Here is a 17546-nt window from a genome sequence, read left to right on the forward strand (position 1 = left end):
TAATCCTATAATCTTCAAATAGGAAAATAGCTTCAAATAAAAATGTTACATTTTCCAAGAAAGAACTTTTCAAAGAAGATAGCTACTGCAAAAAAAGATCAAAAATTATTTTATGAGAAACAGAGTACCAAACTGAACCCTCTGCCTGACTAATCAGTTCTGTCCACATTCTCTAGCTACCATCAATTGGTAGAATACAATGCCACATGTCTTTAGAACACAGTTCTGTTTGCTCCAAGTTTTAAATGGTTTCCTTGTCAAAACCAACAGAAAATAGGTTCACTATGATTAACTATTCTCCAGAAAGGAGAAAACACTAAGTCTGTTAAACACAAAAGCATTTAAACTCTGACTTTCTCAATTACAGCACTCATCCTGTTTCCCAAAGCAAATCAGTCTTTGTAAGAGACTGCAGAAAAAATCTGGACCTTTATAAAGGTGCTGCTCAAACTCAGCAAGCAGAAATGGGAGATCTGTGCAAGCAACTCTGCAAACACAGAGGGTTTGTTCCCATATGAAGTTCATTAGAGCACACACTGAAATCTACTTGGCCCAGTATAGATTTTGCTACTAAAATGTACCTTGATAAGAGATATGAAATTAATAGGATAGACAGAAGAGGAAAGAAACACCACAACCTTCATCTCAAAGAATGCTACAGTGCCCAAATTCTGGAATTTCTGTTCTGTTTAGTTCTTCAACACTTCCTTTTCATGGAAATTGAAATAAAATGCCAAAACTTCCCATGAGGTGAAACTTCTAGAAAAATTCACTTCAGAATTATTGGATGTTATCTGAATTTACATTTTAATAAATGAAGAAGACTCTTCTCACTAAAGCTTTCCACGATAAATTTTACTGTAAAAATCAACATGATAAAGGAAGAATAAAGCTTTAGTGATAAAACTTCACTTAATGGAGTGTTGGGATAAAGGTGAATAAAACTTCTCCTTTATCACAGCACTCCATTAAGAATTTGCTAGCAGCAGCTATGAGAACTGACAGTTCCTGGAAACACAGGGCTTAATCTGATCTCTCCTTTCCAACGAAAAAAGTGTTCAGAGGCCTTTAATACAATAATACACTCATATATCAATATTCCCAAACATTCTCATAAATTTCAAGGACTGATAAGACCTCTAAAAGTATTTTTAGAAGTGTATAGTATTACCCACAGAAGAATAATTCGTCTTCCTCTGTGCTTAGATTTCCTTGATGCACTTTTTTTTTTTTTTCCATTTTTTTCCTAAAAAATGTTGCACAAGAGCAGCTGCTTCCTTCCAGCCCCACAGGGCCCCACAGCACAGCACAGCTGGCAGACACCACAGCATCCAGGCAGTGCTTTCTGGCTGTGCTCTGAGATCCTGTCTGTCTTCTGGGAACTTCTCCTGAGACTGTCAGGGGACTCCTGGGAACCCTTTGAGGAACACCAGGGTGCCTGCTGCTGCTGGGAAAGAGGCTCTGACCACTAGGAACTCTCACAGCAGGAGGAGGCTGCACAGCCTCAGGGTGAAGAGGGGCAGGGTGGCTGGGTCCTCTCAGAGACCTGCAGCCTCACGACCTTCAGCCTCAGCTGCACTGAGGGAGGGATCAGCAGCATCTGCTTATTGGGTCAAAAAGGGAGAGTCGCACAGGGGGAAGCCTCCAGCCAGGGGCCAGCTGGCTGGAAAGCAGCTTTGCACTACAGGCCTTATGGGTCCTGGCAGGGAACAAGCTGCCCACGAGCCAGAAAAGTGTCCTTCAGGCAAAGAAGGGCACCAGCCCCCTGGGCTGCATCAGGCAGAGCATCTCCAGCAGCTCGAGGGAGAGGATCCTTCCCTTCCATCCAGAGCTGGTGACACACACCTGGGATGCTGTGTCCAGAGCTGGGCTCCCCAGTACAAGAGAGATGTGAACATCCCTCTTGTACTGGGGAGTGTAGTGAAGTGCCATGTGGGTGTAGTGAGGGGCCATGAAGGTCATCAAGGGCTCGAAGTGTCCATCATACAAGGAGAGACAGATGTGGGTCCGTTCAGCCTGGACAGACAAAGACTCTGGGGGATCTTAGCAAAGGATATAAATACCTGATGCTGGGAGTAAAGAAAGCAGAGCCAGACTCTTCCCCGTGGTGATCAGTGACAGGACAAGAGGTCATGGACACAAATTGAAATACACAAAATACAATTAAAGATAAGAAACAAGAAATAGGCACCAAGGGTGGTCAGATACTGAAATGGATCGCCTTCAAGAGGCTCTAAAGACTCCCTTTTTGGAGGAATTCAAATCCCTTGGAGGTATTCAAATGCACATGGCCCTGAGCAACTTTCTCTAGCAGACCCTGCTCTGAGAGAGGTGGTTGAACTAGGCAATCTTCTGAGGTGTCTCCCAGCTTCAGCCATTCTCTTTGACTGATAAAACTACTTTCAGGTTATAATCATGGCTTTGTCACAGTAGTGTTATTGCTTTATAAGCAAGAAAGCACATATATAGTGTCAAATCCTTTCTCAGCAAACTTGGTTTACTTAGCTTTCTATCCCTCATCTCCATATGAGTGCTGTCTCATTCTCTTTGTTATCTCCACCCTATTCACTGACAGACAAAATATGCTTGATTTTTCTGAATTGCTGAATTTTAAATGAGATGAAAATAGGACCCAATTTGCATAAAATAGATCATGGCTTCATAAGGAGATTTAAAATGGTTTTGTAAATTTAGGATAACTACAAATTTCCTTCCTTTCATGAAATTCATCTGATATCAACCTCTCTGTTTGGCCTGATTTTTATTCAGTTGGTCTGTTCATGATTTTAAGAGAAGAAATTACTAATATTTGCTTAATTTCTGTAGGGTTTTTTCTCCTTTTTCTTTTATTGTACGTTATATACATTATGGGTAATTTATGTCAAAAATTCTACATTTGAAGTATGGTATTAACATCTGTATTTTTATTCAAGAGACTATTAGACATCCTGCTCTATGCTGGAGATGAGAAACTTACACTAAGCAGTGACACAGCTGCCACAGCAGAAAGAAAGTCTTTAAAACAAGGTAGGAAATGACAGAAGAGAGAAAGAATCTTTATGGTCAAGGAAGAGGGATGAAGTAGAGGGTTTGTGTGACTTTGTCCTTCACCAGCACTGTACTCTGTCTGCAAATTGCAGCTCATGCTTTCATTTCTCAGTTTGGGCCTCCACTGCCACTTTTTGCAAATTTATAGTCTAAAAGTCATTTTAGGCATAAAAGATGGCCTTAGCCTTACTCCAGAGCATGGGAATGGCTGCACTGAGTTAACAAAATGCCCATCTAGGCAAGGATCCTCATTCCGTTTGCTAGTAATCTTCCACTGTGAGAAAAAGAACAGGATGCTTTACCCTAAAACCCTCCTTATCTAAATTTAGAGACATACAGCAAAGATGTCAACGTAAGAGAAAATCACTTTGGGAACCCCACAATATGGAACATGCATTTGGTGAAATTTGCCTGACCTACTTTAAGCATCATTATCAGGGTGAGATGAATCTTGCTCCTACAGTAGTCACTTCTGCTTTAACTGTAGGGGGAAAAGAGGAAGTTTAGTTCAGACATAAGTGGCTTTGCAAGCAGAGACAGGGATTAGTTTCATACAAAATACCTTTAGTCAAACTTGGATTTGAGGTTTTAAAATCACGAGGTTTGGGGTAAGGCTTAGACCTGTGCTGTGACCACAGCTGATGCAGCTATACCTCAAGGGAGAAGAAATCTTGCAGCACTAAATGTGTTTGGGTAACTGTGAGTAGCAACAGCAAAACTGTGACAAGAAGCATAAACAGAAGCAGCATTCAGAAGCAGTAAAAGGAGCAGTAATGGGATAGCAGGTGAAAGAAGTAGTTTTTAGCTGGTGAAAGAAGTATTTTTTTCAGCTCACCAGATGGTGAGCTGAACAGGAGCCAGGCACTGAGTACCAAGTGCAACATCACCAGGAAAGAAGGGCTGCGACTTCAGTCACACCAGTAACTCTCAGCTGGAGGAGTACCTGTTTGAGGACCATTGCCACAATTTCTTCCAGAAAGCCAGTCTGTCCCACAGGTAACTCTACCAGATGTTTTTCCAAGAGGATATCATAAATCTGCTTTCCTCCCCTCAGTTAAAGTAGGACCTTTATCCTCCTTAAGGAAAGATCCAAATATTATCTGTATGTAAATATTATCTGTATGTGAGTACTGTTTTTTCTGAATCATCCAGAAGGGCAGTTTAGTGTCTAGAATGGAGCATGAGCTGCAGTCGTTTTAACTATTTAAAGTAAAAATCCTTAGATATTGAACTTAGACTCTTTTTTTGCTATTTAAACACATGTGATGGAAGAGTTGGGTCAAATTGAGACAAACTGGTTCTTCCAGCAAGGAAATCATACAAAAGAGCAGCTTTATTCTGTACAATATCTTTCATACAAAACAAAGCAGTAATACCTTCAAAAGCAAGAGAAAAGGATAGAATTATTTCTCTTAGGGAATCTCAACGAAGCAAAAATAAAAAGCAAAACTAAACAAGGACAAAAAGCCAGGAAAATTCTAAGACTCAAATTAAGAACAAGAAGAAGACAACTTTGTTGATTAGTTCATAACAAGCAAAAAGCAAAAGATTCATCCAGACACTCAGAGCCCTAACATTTCACTTGAATTTGCTTAGGAAAATGGGACCATAACCTCCAGAACATTTTTCTCAGTTAATATTTGAAATTTGGATGGCTTTATGGCAAAATAGGTTAGATAAGAGTAAACTACTAAGGATAAAACACAACTAGGTGATCTCAAGCAAATGTGGTGTTGTCAACCTCCTGTGACATATAAAGCCTGTTCCTATTTAAACTTGTTGAGCATAAACTTATGAATGAGAAATGTAGAAAAACATGTAACTTTAAAGCCTTTCTCACAAGTAAGGTCCTGTCTTTTCAATGCTCAGTATCTGAGACTGGAAATATTGGTAGTCTCAAGTCACAAAGAGGCTGTAGATCAAATTTTCATCTGTTATCTGTGGCTTTTCCAATCACTCTTCCCACTGTTCAACTTTCCAAGCCTAGACATTTCTTCTTGCTGGCTTAGGGGAAAAAACACTTCTCCATGTTAAATGCCTTCCTATTTGCCAAAACAATAACTTTATTTTTTCTTCCAGCAGTTCTCATCCCACAATCATCCCTCCTGCTGTCAAACTACTTTATTCTGCAATGACTCTTGAGGTTACTTTTTGCTGAAGAAGGAAGAAAATTCACAAGATTTGTTTCCCAGTTTTCATCTTTCTGCAACCCATTACTATCTTCAATCTACTGATGATTCTCTGGGAGTGGTCCAGGACTGGTCCTGCCACCAAAGGACCACCTAGTGTTTAGCTCTGATATTGCTTCTACTAAGCCTGGCTGTAATGGTTTTGGGGTTTAATGATGCAGAATTAAGCTCCTGATCTTGTTTGTCTTTTGGAATTTACTTCCCTGTGCAAACTCACACTGAAAGTGCTAACAAAATGCAGCCTACTGCAGTATTTCAGGAGCAATGAATCTCAGGTGAGAAAAATGATAGAGATTTTTATATATATTTTGTGCCATAAGTGAACAGGAGTTAATTTTGGAGAATAAAATATTGCACATAGGCTCTATTACCATTTTTAGAATCAAAACAACTTCAAAGACAGTCAAGTTCATCTGAAATGATAATATTTATTGTGGGTTCTCAAGAGAGGCCATGAACAAGTGCTCTGAACTTTAAAAGCAACCATGACAAATTATTTAAAGCAGAGATGTCAAGTGCTTTGACATCCAGGCCACATGGCGTTTACAAATAAAGACTGAGAGCCAGAGTGGAATTGCTCCCTTGGGTTGTGTGGTCTTTGTTTCCACGACCTCCCATGATCTGCTTGTCCAAGTGCACTGTACATTTCCTTTCTGTGTGAAACACTACTATTTCCAGTTCATAGAATGATTTAAAAGGTCACTATCAAAGCACGTTCTAAAATTCACAGGCTTAGTCAGCTTCTCTTGGAATTTTCTGTGCCCTGTGGCACATAGTGATCCTGAAATGGAGGCATTTGAACAAATATCTTCCAAAGAGCATGCTCTCCACCTGCTCCTAAAGAAGGTCAGTTTAAGTTGAACAACTTCTGCTGTTTTTTTTTGCCTCGACATGGATTTTGAGAAAATGCTCCAGTCAACAGTACTCTCTGTTTTTCAGGGAATAAAATGTAGGAAAACTGTTAACCAGAATCCAACATTTTTGTAAGAGAGGCTGCACTTCCATTTACAAGAATTGTACCAAATAGGCCTGATACGTGTCTAGTTTCAAACCCAGAATTCCCTCCAGGGGAATACTTGTACATTTTGCAGTCTCTTCACCTCCCATTGATATTTTAACTCACACACTTAAGAGGCCACTTCACTAAAGAGCACTCTGATCTAAAGCCATCTACATATCATTTTAGCATGTTAAATAAAAGTCAGTACTCTAATAAAGCAAATCTCCTCCCCAGGCTGCACACAGATTTCTACCCTTTTACCCTAAAATATGTGAAGAAGAGTAAGGAGCACTGGCAAAACACCTCATCTTGAAGGACTCTCACCACCAGCTACCTCTTATCTAAAATCTGGGGCACAGACAAGATTTCACCAGTTTCATAAACTGCTGTTCATCCATTGAGCCACAGTCATGAATCATGTTTGTATTCTCAGGTTTTGGATAGCACATATTGATGGAGGAGGTTGTAGCTATTCCACCTCATCTGAAATTTACAAGGAGGTTAAGAGCATGCATACAGTCAGACATTGTTACTGCATGATGCACAGTGACATGTTAAATCACATAACCCATCCAGCACAGCTAAGGCGAACTTCTCTCCCTATTTTCCACAACCACCTGGGAAATTTCAATGCAGCCATGCTACAGACAGATTATTCCCAATGACCCCAGTGGCTCCACAACTCAACCACTTTGCCAAGTGTCTGAACTCTCTACTATTGAAACCATGAAAGTGATTAATAAAGGTTACTTGTTTTTCTTTTGTCTACTTTCAGATCAGTTATGAATATTTAACTATCAAAAAATCACCTAAGAGGTTTCTGAAAGGGGAAATCTCTAATTATCCACATTATAAGAATCAGTGGACCAATTTTCTGCCAAAATTTAGTTTTTCCATGTGACTTTTTATTTCTGTTTTTACTCCAGTTATTTCATGTATGAAACATTAAATGGTCATTCTGTGATCAAATGAGAGGTAGCTAAAATGTTACAAAGCAGCAGAACTGAGTTTAATTACAGGGATAAGTGTCAATAGTGCCCAAATATCAAAGCATAAATCCCAGTCATGCTGAAATACCTCCCCAAAAATTTTGGATATTCCATGAGGCCAAGATTTTTACCTTTTGAGTTGTCTCTGTATCTGCTCTTTATGGAGCATCCAAGATGAATAGCCAAGACACTACACTGCCTAATTGGAAATGAGCAATTAACAAATTGAATAAAAATCATTAAAACAAAAGAGGTGACACTGAAGAGTCTCCAGAATAATATCTGATCTATATTTCACTGTCTCTTGTTACAATTTGTAAAGACAAGACTTGTACTGAACAGAAGCCCTTCTCTGGCCTTTTCCCAAAGCAGAGATGTTTTCACAGAGAGGCACTAGCAGTTATTTTCAGTTACATGTGAATCCATGATATGATACCATAGACTATTATCTTTCCTAATTGAATCTGGAATGAAAACAGAGGACCAGAAATATCATCCATTTAAAGGGGACTTGACACAGTGAAATCCTGAGTTTGATAAAAATAAACATCTATTGAGTGGTAGGAATACCACATCTCTCTTCAGCTTCACATTTAGCTGCAGACTGTGAGCAGTGAGAGGTCTGCTAATTCAGCCAGAACTGACATGCAAAATGAGTCAGAGGGGAATAGGTCAGAGGGAATGCTTATATACAAGATGTTCTTATGGCCCTTACATTAACACAAAGACATTTTACGTTAGCAAGTGACTTGCCCCTGGAGACCAAGGACATTTTGTTCAGAGGTATGGGCATAGTATTACTTTTTGCTGGACTACATCCTTGTCATAGGATTACTGGTGAAAACAGGGCTCTGAGTAGATAACTTGAAAATATCAGTATAGTTAACTTCAATCTCTACACTCTTCCTCACAAATTTTTTCATATACTGAAAAACACTATGGTCTCTATATGACACAAAGATTATAAAAATTACAAGACTTCTGTAGGCTTTTTTCTTTTTTCCCTGAGAAACAGTTAAATGTTTCCACATGTACAAAAAGTGTTTTTTATACTAGTGCCCAGGTCTTACTCAACAGCTATGCAGAGTGATTCCCTCACAGCTTATGCTGGGTGATTCTGAAGTGACACCTGGACTCAAGGTTGGTAAAATCATGAAATGAAAAGAGGCAAATGAATAAAAGTAAATGAAAGAGGAAAAACTGACTGGAAAACCATCTCAAAATATTAAAAATTAGAACTTTCACCAAGCCTGAATTCAAGTGTTTAAATGATGCTCTCAGGTACATGGTGTGATTCTTGTCCTGTGAAGAGCCAGGAGTTGGACTTTGGTGATTTTTGTGGGTATTTCTCAACTCAGGATATTCTAGGATTCTATGATTTTTAAAAAAAACACATACAGCATCCTTGTCCATTGCTCCTGATCTCCTTTAAGAGAATAAAAGATGATTCCAACAAGTTATCCTTTTCCACTCTCAACAACATTGTCTCTGTGTGAAAGAGGTCAAAAAAGCCTTCAAATAATGCAAGTCATAAATGTTCATATATCAGAATGATAGAATCAACAAGATAAAAACAGAGAATGTGAAACTAAATTCTGGAAAATATTTGGATTTGTACTTCAAACTGGCTCACCAGATGAATTGTATCCTAAAAGTGGAATGTATGTCCCAGAATTAATAAAAAAATTTTCAAAGCCGGCTTATTGACAAACAAAAATACCACTTCATTTTAGCCATGAATTAAAAAAAAAAAAAAAAAAAAAAAAAATGGTTTGCTTCTATGACCTAGTAATTTTTAAGTTTTAAGTTTCCCATATTACAAATTCTTCTTATAAGTTACATAATTTTCATTACAAAATCTAGCATTCGAAGCTAAAAAAGTTAATTTTTCAGAAGTATTATGCACAAAGAAAAAGTTTCTACTGTTCAAAGCAGACTACATTTTTAAACCTCAGTCATAAAAACACTGAGAATTTTAAGGATCATTTCAGAATTTCAGACAAATTAAAATTTTTTTCAAAATTTGCTATAAGGAAGAAAAGTGATTTCTGCCCCATTTTTAGTATGTAATCCGAAATATATTATTCATGCAGAATTTCTGCAATTATTCTACTAACAGCAGGACCTTGATTTTCTTTTCATACTATTTTATGTAACAGATAATTTGTAAGTGTGCACTTAATGGACAAGTGTGCACTTGTTTTAATTTCCATTTCTGTAAAAGTGACCATCAATTTCTGGGAAGATAGTTAATTCACTACTACAAGCAAGGTCAAACTCTGACCTTCGTCCAAGTCATGTTGTAACAAGTTACATCAAATGGTTTTATCAAACATTTTCTAAATCACAATAAATAGTTCAAGGGTGCTTTAACAATATTATGGCATTTGAAATTAGAGAAGATGGGTGTAGTCAACACCAGATTAGTGAAAATTTTTAGTATTTTAGGTCTGTTAAGGTTATTACCTAGCATCTTGTTTTATTTTACATTATCTGAAGTTTCACATTTGAGTTTAAGTTCATGCTAACTTAAGGCTTTACCAATGTTAGACCGTCCAGCAGGGAATGAGTGGAAATTAGTTTAAAACAAATTTGGTCCAAAAACCTTAAAATGAGTCTATTTAAGCTTTGTATAAAATATGTTGGAATAAATCACATTTTTTTGGTTTGGACAACCTTTACTTCTGCTTCTACACATGAATTGTAAAAGGCATTGGATTCAGTTGTCATGTCACTGTTTTAGGTTTTTTTTCCATATAATGAAATTACTGATTAAATTTATATGAGAAACTCAGGTCTGGCTTTTGAATTCAGTTATAAAACCTATTGGGAGAGGGAGTTTTGCTATTTTTCAGGTAAAAAGAGGAGAGAATTATGTTCTACCTACTTTCCAGCTACAGAAATATAAGATATTTGTAAATCTGTTGTCATAAATTGTCTGATTTACATGTTCAGTGTCTGAGAAGAAAACTGGACCAGAAAAATATTGAGGAGGTCGTAGCATACAGGCCTGTTGTTTTAAGACTTTATAGCTTGCACAATGATTTCTTCTTGCCTTGAGACTGTAAAACAGCCCATCTAGTCAAATCTTTCAGAAATTTTTAAAAACCCTGTAAAGTAGTTACCGTAGAATAATTACCTCTCAGAAACAATTTATATTGTTATAATTATCACACTTCTATTCAAACTATATTTTTATATTATTTACCAAAATAAATGTGTCCCTAAGTACATATTCAAGCGAGGACATTGCAACATGAAAGTCCTAAGTTAGTAGTAAGTGTATAGAATAAATTTGTATAATAATTGAACATGACATTTCTAGTTTTAATATATTTAATATTGTCTGATTATTCTACTGCATGATTTAGCAGAGACAAAAAAACCATGTGATGCAGACACACCATAAAGTGAGTGGTCTGCCCATGGAGTTAGAACAGAAGTACACACAAGATACCTGACTTTGAAATAAAAAACAGAAAACTTTTAATTCCCACCATAAAACCTTCTGAAAGACAAGTGTATTTTCTAACCTTCTAGCTGCTGAATAAAAAGAGCACCAGCAAAGTTCTATCACCCAGTTTTTGTTTTGCTTTCTTTTATGAAGACTGACCCTTTCTCCAGTTTTTAAAGAAAAATATGTGGGCACTTATTTCCAGAGGAGGTCTTGTCCTGCTGTTCTCAAGCAGTCAGAGGCTCTGGGGCTGAGCACAGCTGAATGCTGCTCCTGCCCTCCCTGCTGTTTCTGCTTGGAGTGCTCTCCCTGGAGGGCATGGAGACTGGGGTTGCTGCAGGCACTGGATCCTGAAAAGCAGTGAAATGGGAGTGGGTTGGATCCAAGGACTCAATTTGCACAGTTAGGTGCACAGTGAGAAGCTTAACTTTAGACTAGAGCTAGTCTGTCCCTGGGAATTTAACACCCCTTGGAAGACAGAGGGCATTGGAGGGGATCTTGAAGCATATCTACTAGGCCAAGTTTCTTCAGAAGGTATTGAGTCTGTGTGCTGTGAGGCAATATGACCCAACACACAGTTAAGTGTGCTAAGACTGGATCCACTTCTGAAGTGTACTCCTAACCCAAGGTGCCAGCATGGGTGTAGTCAAAGGTGCACTCTCTTGCAGTGAAGAGAGCCTTGGTACTGAGTGTGAAATTAATTCAAAGACAGAGTCCAGCAGCACAGAATTAGCTGCATGTGGGGATCAAAAGTCAGGTAACAATAAGCTCACAGAAGTTTACCAAAACCAAGTTGGTTTTGTCTTCTAAATTTGCACTTGTCTAAGTGTATTATATCAGTTTGCCACAGCAGTGAGCCACAGCAATTGACCTCGTATGCTGAGAAACAGGGATGAAATCTTTGCAGGCCAGGCACAGTCCATTTGGCAGAAGTGCAATGGTATCAACAACAACAACAAAAAAAATCAGCGCAGTGCTTTTCAAAATCTTTTAATGTTCAACATCACCATGCAGTTAATGAGCACTTGAAAAAATATGCTGACTCTGTCCTATTTTTTCTCTTTCCTGTGTCACCTTTACTTTGAAAGCCAGTTTCCAAGCAGTGATCACCAGTAAAGTGCATCAGCTGTTATTAGCATTTAGAAATTAAATCCTTCTCTGATGACTGAGTCGGCTGGAAAAGCAGCTTTTACTTTCCTACTGCAGCATCAAATGAACTAAATTAACTTCCAGAAAGGATACAGAACTCAGTCTTCTGCATTTTTCAGCTGTTGGCTGTCAACTGGGACTTGCAAAGTGCTCAGTGCATCACATAATTTTGGCTTCTTAGGAACCTTAAAATAAAAATCTTTTAAAAAAATCATACAGTGCCTCCTCTCTAAAAAGAAACACAGGGAGCAGACCACCCCACCTACAAAGTCAAAACAGAGAGGGTGACGAAGCACAGGAGCACTGATCAGTTAAGATCCAGCTATAGGTTTGCTGTTCTCAGGGAGCACTTACTATATAGCAAAGATAAGGTAAAGTGCACTTTTGCAACAGACACTTTTCAATGAACACATGACATTGAGCAATAATGGCAGAATTAGCTTGGTTGATGTTTTCAAAGGACATGACAGCTCATTGGACTTGTCTAACCTTGAATTGTTTAAGATTATTGTAAGGAATTTTTAGCACTTCCAATAAAAGTTACAGAGACAATAGTTTTTGCCAAAATGCATCTTCATTATTTGCCTATTGCTAATACTGAATAAGTGTATATACCTACAAATTAGAGATTGCTGGGATGGAAGACTGATAAATCAAACTTTGAAACAAAATACACATTGGAACTCAGGCTACATAGCCTGTGCTGGTGGCTATGGGCCCAAATAGTCTTTTTTTTACCCAGTGTGGGCAACCAGTGAGAGCTCCTTGGCACAGGAAGCTGGACCTGACACAGGCCTTTTCTTTCTCCCCTGCCATCATCTGCAAATCTGAGATCTCCTTTTGTACATGTTTTTGGTCTCTGAAAAAGTCTCTGGATGGTTTTGAACTCTTTACTTGTGTTCCTGAATTACAGGTGGGTGATGCTGAGGTGGGATTATTTTCCAGGCTGCAACAGGTATCACACTAAATTCCGTGCCTGTTTTCCTTTCTTGCCTGGCTGCATCTTCTTGTTTCAAAGCAACATCAGCTCCTAGAGAACAGGTGGCCACCAAGTAAGTTGGTCATAGTTCTCCGATGTCAATTTTCAACCTGCACCCATACATTTAAGGTTTTCACTGCTATCTCATGCTTCAACTTCACATCCTAGCACGGGACAACTTGTACCAAGCTCCAGTTCACACAAGAAGCTCACACAGCAAATTGGTGCAATCCCTGACTGGAGCTCATGTTGTTTGCATAAGGCACTTTTAGCATAAGGAACATCATGAGGCACATGCCCTGCTACTGGCAACAACAATATTATTTGTACTGGAACACTGTGTACAAAAATGCTTATAGATTTGTTCCAGTTATGCTATATTAGTGTGTTTACTTCTGGGTTCAAAGTAAGCTAATATTAACTAAATCCTTCTTAGCCTGCTGCTACCTTACAGGTACCAAGGTCTGTGCTTGGGCTTTTTCAGCTGTCAAGGTTGAAACATGATAACCAGCAGGTCCTATCCTGCAGCTTTCTGTGGTCTTAGTGGGTGTTTCTGCAGACAAATACCTTGTTAGAGGCTCAAAATTAAACACTAGTGCCCATTAGCTGGAGAAGAAAGGGAGATGTGCGTGAAGTACAAACTCTCAGCAACCTTGCTGACAGTATACAAAGTAATAAGAAAATGGGCTTCAGGCAGCAGATGGCTCCAGCAGACCCATGGTCCAGGGACCATGGTTAGATAGGTCATGTTAGATACAGTGTGAAACCATCACTGTTTGTGCAGATGCAATTTTCTTTTTCTGCACAAATCCAAATTGTTTTTAAACATACTTATCTCTTGTTATTATCAAATAACAACAATCTGCTTTGAAGCACTAGGATTTCCATGAGAAGAAACAATTAAAGCAATTTTATAGTCTTCCCAGGTCTTTAAATCCCTGAATAGTGATGACAATGGATGCTACCGTGCTTGCTCATTTGTTTGCTAGCTTAAGGACTGTGCAACCATGAGTTTAAAGGTTTTTCCACCGGAACTTAATCCCTGTTCCAGGGAGATAGAACTGGTTCATGTCTCACTGACTAAAGATGGAGTGATAAATTATTCTCACTCTTTCTCATCCCCATGAGCCAGGCAAGTTACAAGAGCCCTTCTGGTGCTTTTTCTTGTTGAAATGTATTGGGGAGAGCAGGCTGGGATGCAGGATGAAGCTTTCCCATATACTTCACATGTAGGAAGAGGCACAGTAAATTAAACACTGTGTTTGCACTCTTGGACTGCCTCTGTGCATCTAAAAGAGTATTTAAGGCTTTCTGTGTAATGCTGTAAATGTGCAGAACTAATTAATCTGACAAAAACCAAGGCTAAATTAAGTTACTGAATCACTACTTAAGCAAGCAATTCCACCAGTGATATGAAGTGTGTAAAGCATCACTTATGTAGTTAATAGTTACTCTTTTAAGATAAAGATACTGGACTAATGAGGTACAATGAAGCATTTTAAGCTCTTTTCCATTCACTTCCATATCTTTGATAATTCTTTCCCTCAAGGTATGTTCTTAAGTTTGGATACAAGTCTTGATGTCAGAATGATAAGGTGGCAGAGACCTAATCAACAAGCCAAACAGTCAAACTGAATTTTTATCTTAGGTACAGGAAGAAAAAAATGTTGAAAACTTAGGAATCAAAAAAACTGTGAGTGGAAATGGGATGTGTGCAATTTTTTTAATGGCTGTTTTTGAAAGGAACTTATGGTCGAAGAAGCCAGGGAGTACAGGGATAAAGAAAGAGAGAAAAGGGAAAAAGGGTTTCCTGAAGAATGACAATAAATAATCTCAGCTCGTTTCCACAATAACTGTTTTACCTGAATGCAGAGTTACAAAGTTAAGCTTGGTGACAAAGACAGATTACTAAAGAGAAATGGGAAAAAAAATCAAAATATCTGCATCTGAGGTTGAAACAAATTTCAGCATTTCCTTGATGGATTTTTAACTGTATAAGCAGGGTCATCTTTATCCCAGCATGCTGAAGAAGCATGAAACTACAAGTCTGTCAGCAAGGACTGAGCAGAGGTGGTAACAAATTTACTTCTTACCCTCAAGAAAAGTTGTGGGAGGATGTCAAAGCAATGAGGCAACCACAGGCCCCATCAGAGATGTGCAACCTTCACCAATGTGCTGAGTGCTGTGGAAAAGATCTGCAGAGGAGCAGCCACAAAACATGATGTAACACCCATCAGCAGCTTTGTACTGGGACTTGGCGTAGTTTGGCTCATCCCAACAGGGTGTATAAAGTTCTGGACCTTTGATCTTGAAGGTGATGCTGAAGTCTTTCTCCCTACCTCTTAACCAGCTGTGTCAGCAGCACAGTGGCTCTCTCATAAGTTGCACTTAGTTGAATCCTGTTAGCAAGGGCAATATCCTCAGCTTGAGCTGGAACCTGGCAACCATTTCACCACAGGTCAAGCAGCCTTTCTGCACCAAAAGGAAGAGTAATGCAGAACTGAAATTACCCAAGGAAGAGTCATAAGGAACAGAACCTTTTGGGCTCTGATCACTTCCTTGGAAGGTATGCTGATTGTGACTCATCTCAAGATATTTGTCTCCCAGATCTTCCCTCCCCCAGCCATAGCTTGCAGCCCCATTAGTGAGCTGAGACAGCTGTTTGGCAGAGCAGTTCTGCAAAAGGGATCATTGAAACAAGCTGACTCACAGTGCTACTGAGAGCCACGCAAAATCCTGGAGACTGAAAACAGCCACAGAGTAGGCACCAAATGCAGAACTATATGGGGATGAAGACTCTGTAGGAGCCATCCCTTCTCCTAAATCTACTGAGACATTTTCCTTGGAGAGTCAGCACTAAGAGAAAAGCTGAAAAACCAGGATCCCACCTGTCTCTGGGGAGTTCCTATCTGCCAGACCAGGGAGCTAAGCTTCATTTTCTTTGTTGTGTCAGATTCCGATCCCTTGAATCCTTCCTTCCTCTCTGAACAGCAGTCCAGCCATTTCAGACCCAGGCATTTTGTCAAAGGATTGAAGGGTAAGCAGCAGCAAGGCCAGATGTTCCTTGAGGTGACTCAGGACTTCATCAGAATATTGTGCTACACGATGACCTTATGAGGAATGTGAATAGCAGGAGACAGCACGAATCCTCATGATCTTCTGTGTGATCTTTGTTATCTTAACTGAAGCTAGACTTGTATCACTGGTGCACATGTACACTGAGGGTGGATTCTTAGTTCTGATTGTCTGCAGTGGACTTTTACATTATGTCAGTATTTTTCAAACAATAACACAAGAGACTTTTCCCACAACATCCAGCATTTCCTGTTTGAATTCCAGTGGCCTTAAATGCTGAGAAAGTCTTTAAATAGCTTGTAGTGGGTGACACAAGCTCATAGTTTTATTTCAATGAGAAAAGATGCATATCTAGTGAGGACCATCTACTCATGCAATATGAAATCCTGGGGCAAAAAGTTCCAATTCAGCATTAATACAAAACAAAGTCAGCCATGTTAAGCAATTGCAGTAACAGTTTTTTATATTGTGATGCAAAGTGTGTAGTTTTATATTGTTATTCCAATATGTAAAAATCTAAGATCAGATTTCTACATCCACTCTCTGTTAGCTCTTATAGTTCAAGATCTGTAGGTAATATACAGAAGGTTTTCTTTCTTTTTCTTTTTGATACCAATTGAAAAGTCATTTATATTTTTAAAGATTTCTTTCCTTTATGCATAAAATTAATAATTGCTTCTGTGCTAGTGCCTGTCTATAGCATTACCAAAAAAAAATGGAAAGTAGGATCCCAACTTGACAGTCAATCACACCAACCTTACATCAATATCTCTTCTTTGAAATCAATTAAGTGCTAACACTGTAAAATCAGGATCAGCTTAATATATAATATTTTAATTATTTCTATTTTAATAATATTTATTTTCAAGAGCTGAAAAGTGTTACAGAACAGTTTACTCAGTTTAAACTCACTGGTAATATAGTCTCAGGGAAAAAAGATGTGGATATAAATAAAATAAAGACTTCCTTCTGGAGCAATTTTTCCTAAAAACTTAACTATCATCCAACAATTTCTCAGGAGGAATCAAAGACATCTGTTAAGAACAACTATTTTTGTGTTGCTTCCAGACTTATGTGTGCTAGTATTCTGAGTGGAAACTGGAGAAAACATAAATTAACCATAAAGTAATTAATTGCAAATAAGAGTAAGCATTATTATACAGAGTTAAAAATTACCCAGTTTTCTGAAGATCAGTCTTCATAAAATTGCACTACTGCTGCTCTTGTAAGAAAGGGAAAGCAAATAATGCTCTGTAATACTAATTCAGTATAATCAGGAACTACTTAGCAAGAAATAGGGCCTCATTAAGGCACTGACCAAATTTGTAAGTGCAGCTTTTTTCATAATTATGATGAAATAGGGCAGTGGTCAATCCAATACTGTTGATAGGTTAAGCAAAATTTATACAAGTGTGAGATCACCAGAATTACTCAAGAGAAGTATTTAGCACACAAATCTGATGAAGACGAGCTTGTAAAAGTAAAAGGCAAGAAAACATTTGAGTTAACACAATGGATATTGCTGGAGAGAAAATGAAATTTTATTAGAGCACAAAAAAGTTCTGAAGACATTACTAGCAATCAAATCCTACAGTTTCAGGAGGTCCAGTAAATCTTTTGTAAATCTTTGACAACTTAGCCAGTAGCATTAAAAGAACACCAG

At 38.4% G+C, this 17546-nt stretch overlaps 1 protein-coding gene across 1 annotated transcript in view; it reads right to left on the minus strand.

Annotated features, from left to right (window-relative positions):
- ANGPTL5 (angiopoietin like 5) overlaps window positions 1-17546 on the minus strand; it is a 510199-nt gene that overhangs the window by 469011 nt on the left and 23642 nt on the right. The gene's annotated exons all lie outside the window — the stretch shown is intronic.

The sequence above is a fragment of the Sylvia atricapilla genome, chromosome 2 (assembly GCF_009819655.1).
Source record: "Sylvia atricapilla isolate bSylAtr1 chromosome 2, bSylAtr1.pri, whole genome shotgun sequence".
NCBI classification, from domain to species: domain Eukaryota; kingdom Metazoa; phylum Chordata; class Aves; order Passeriformes; family Sylviidae; genus Sylvia; species Sylvia atricapilla.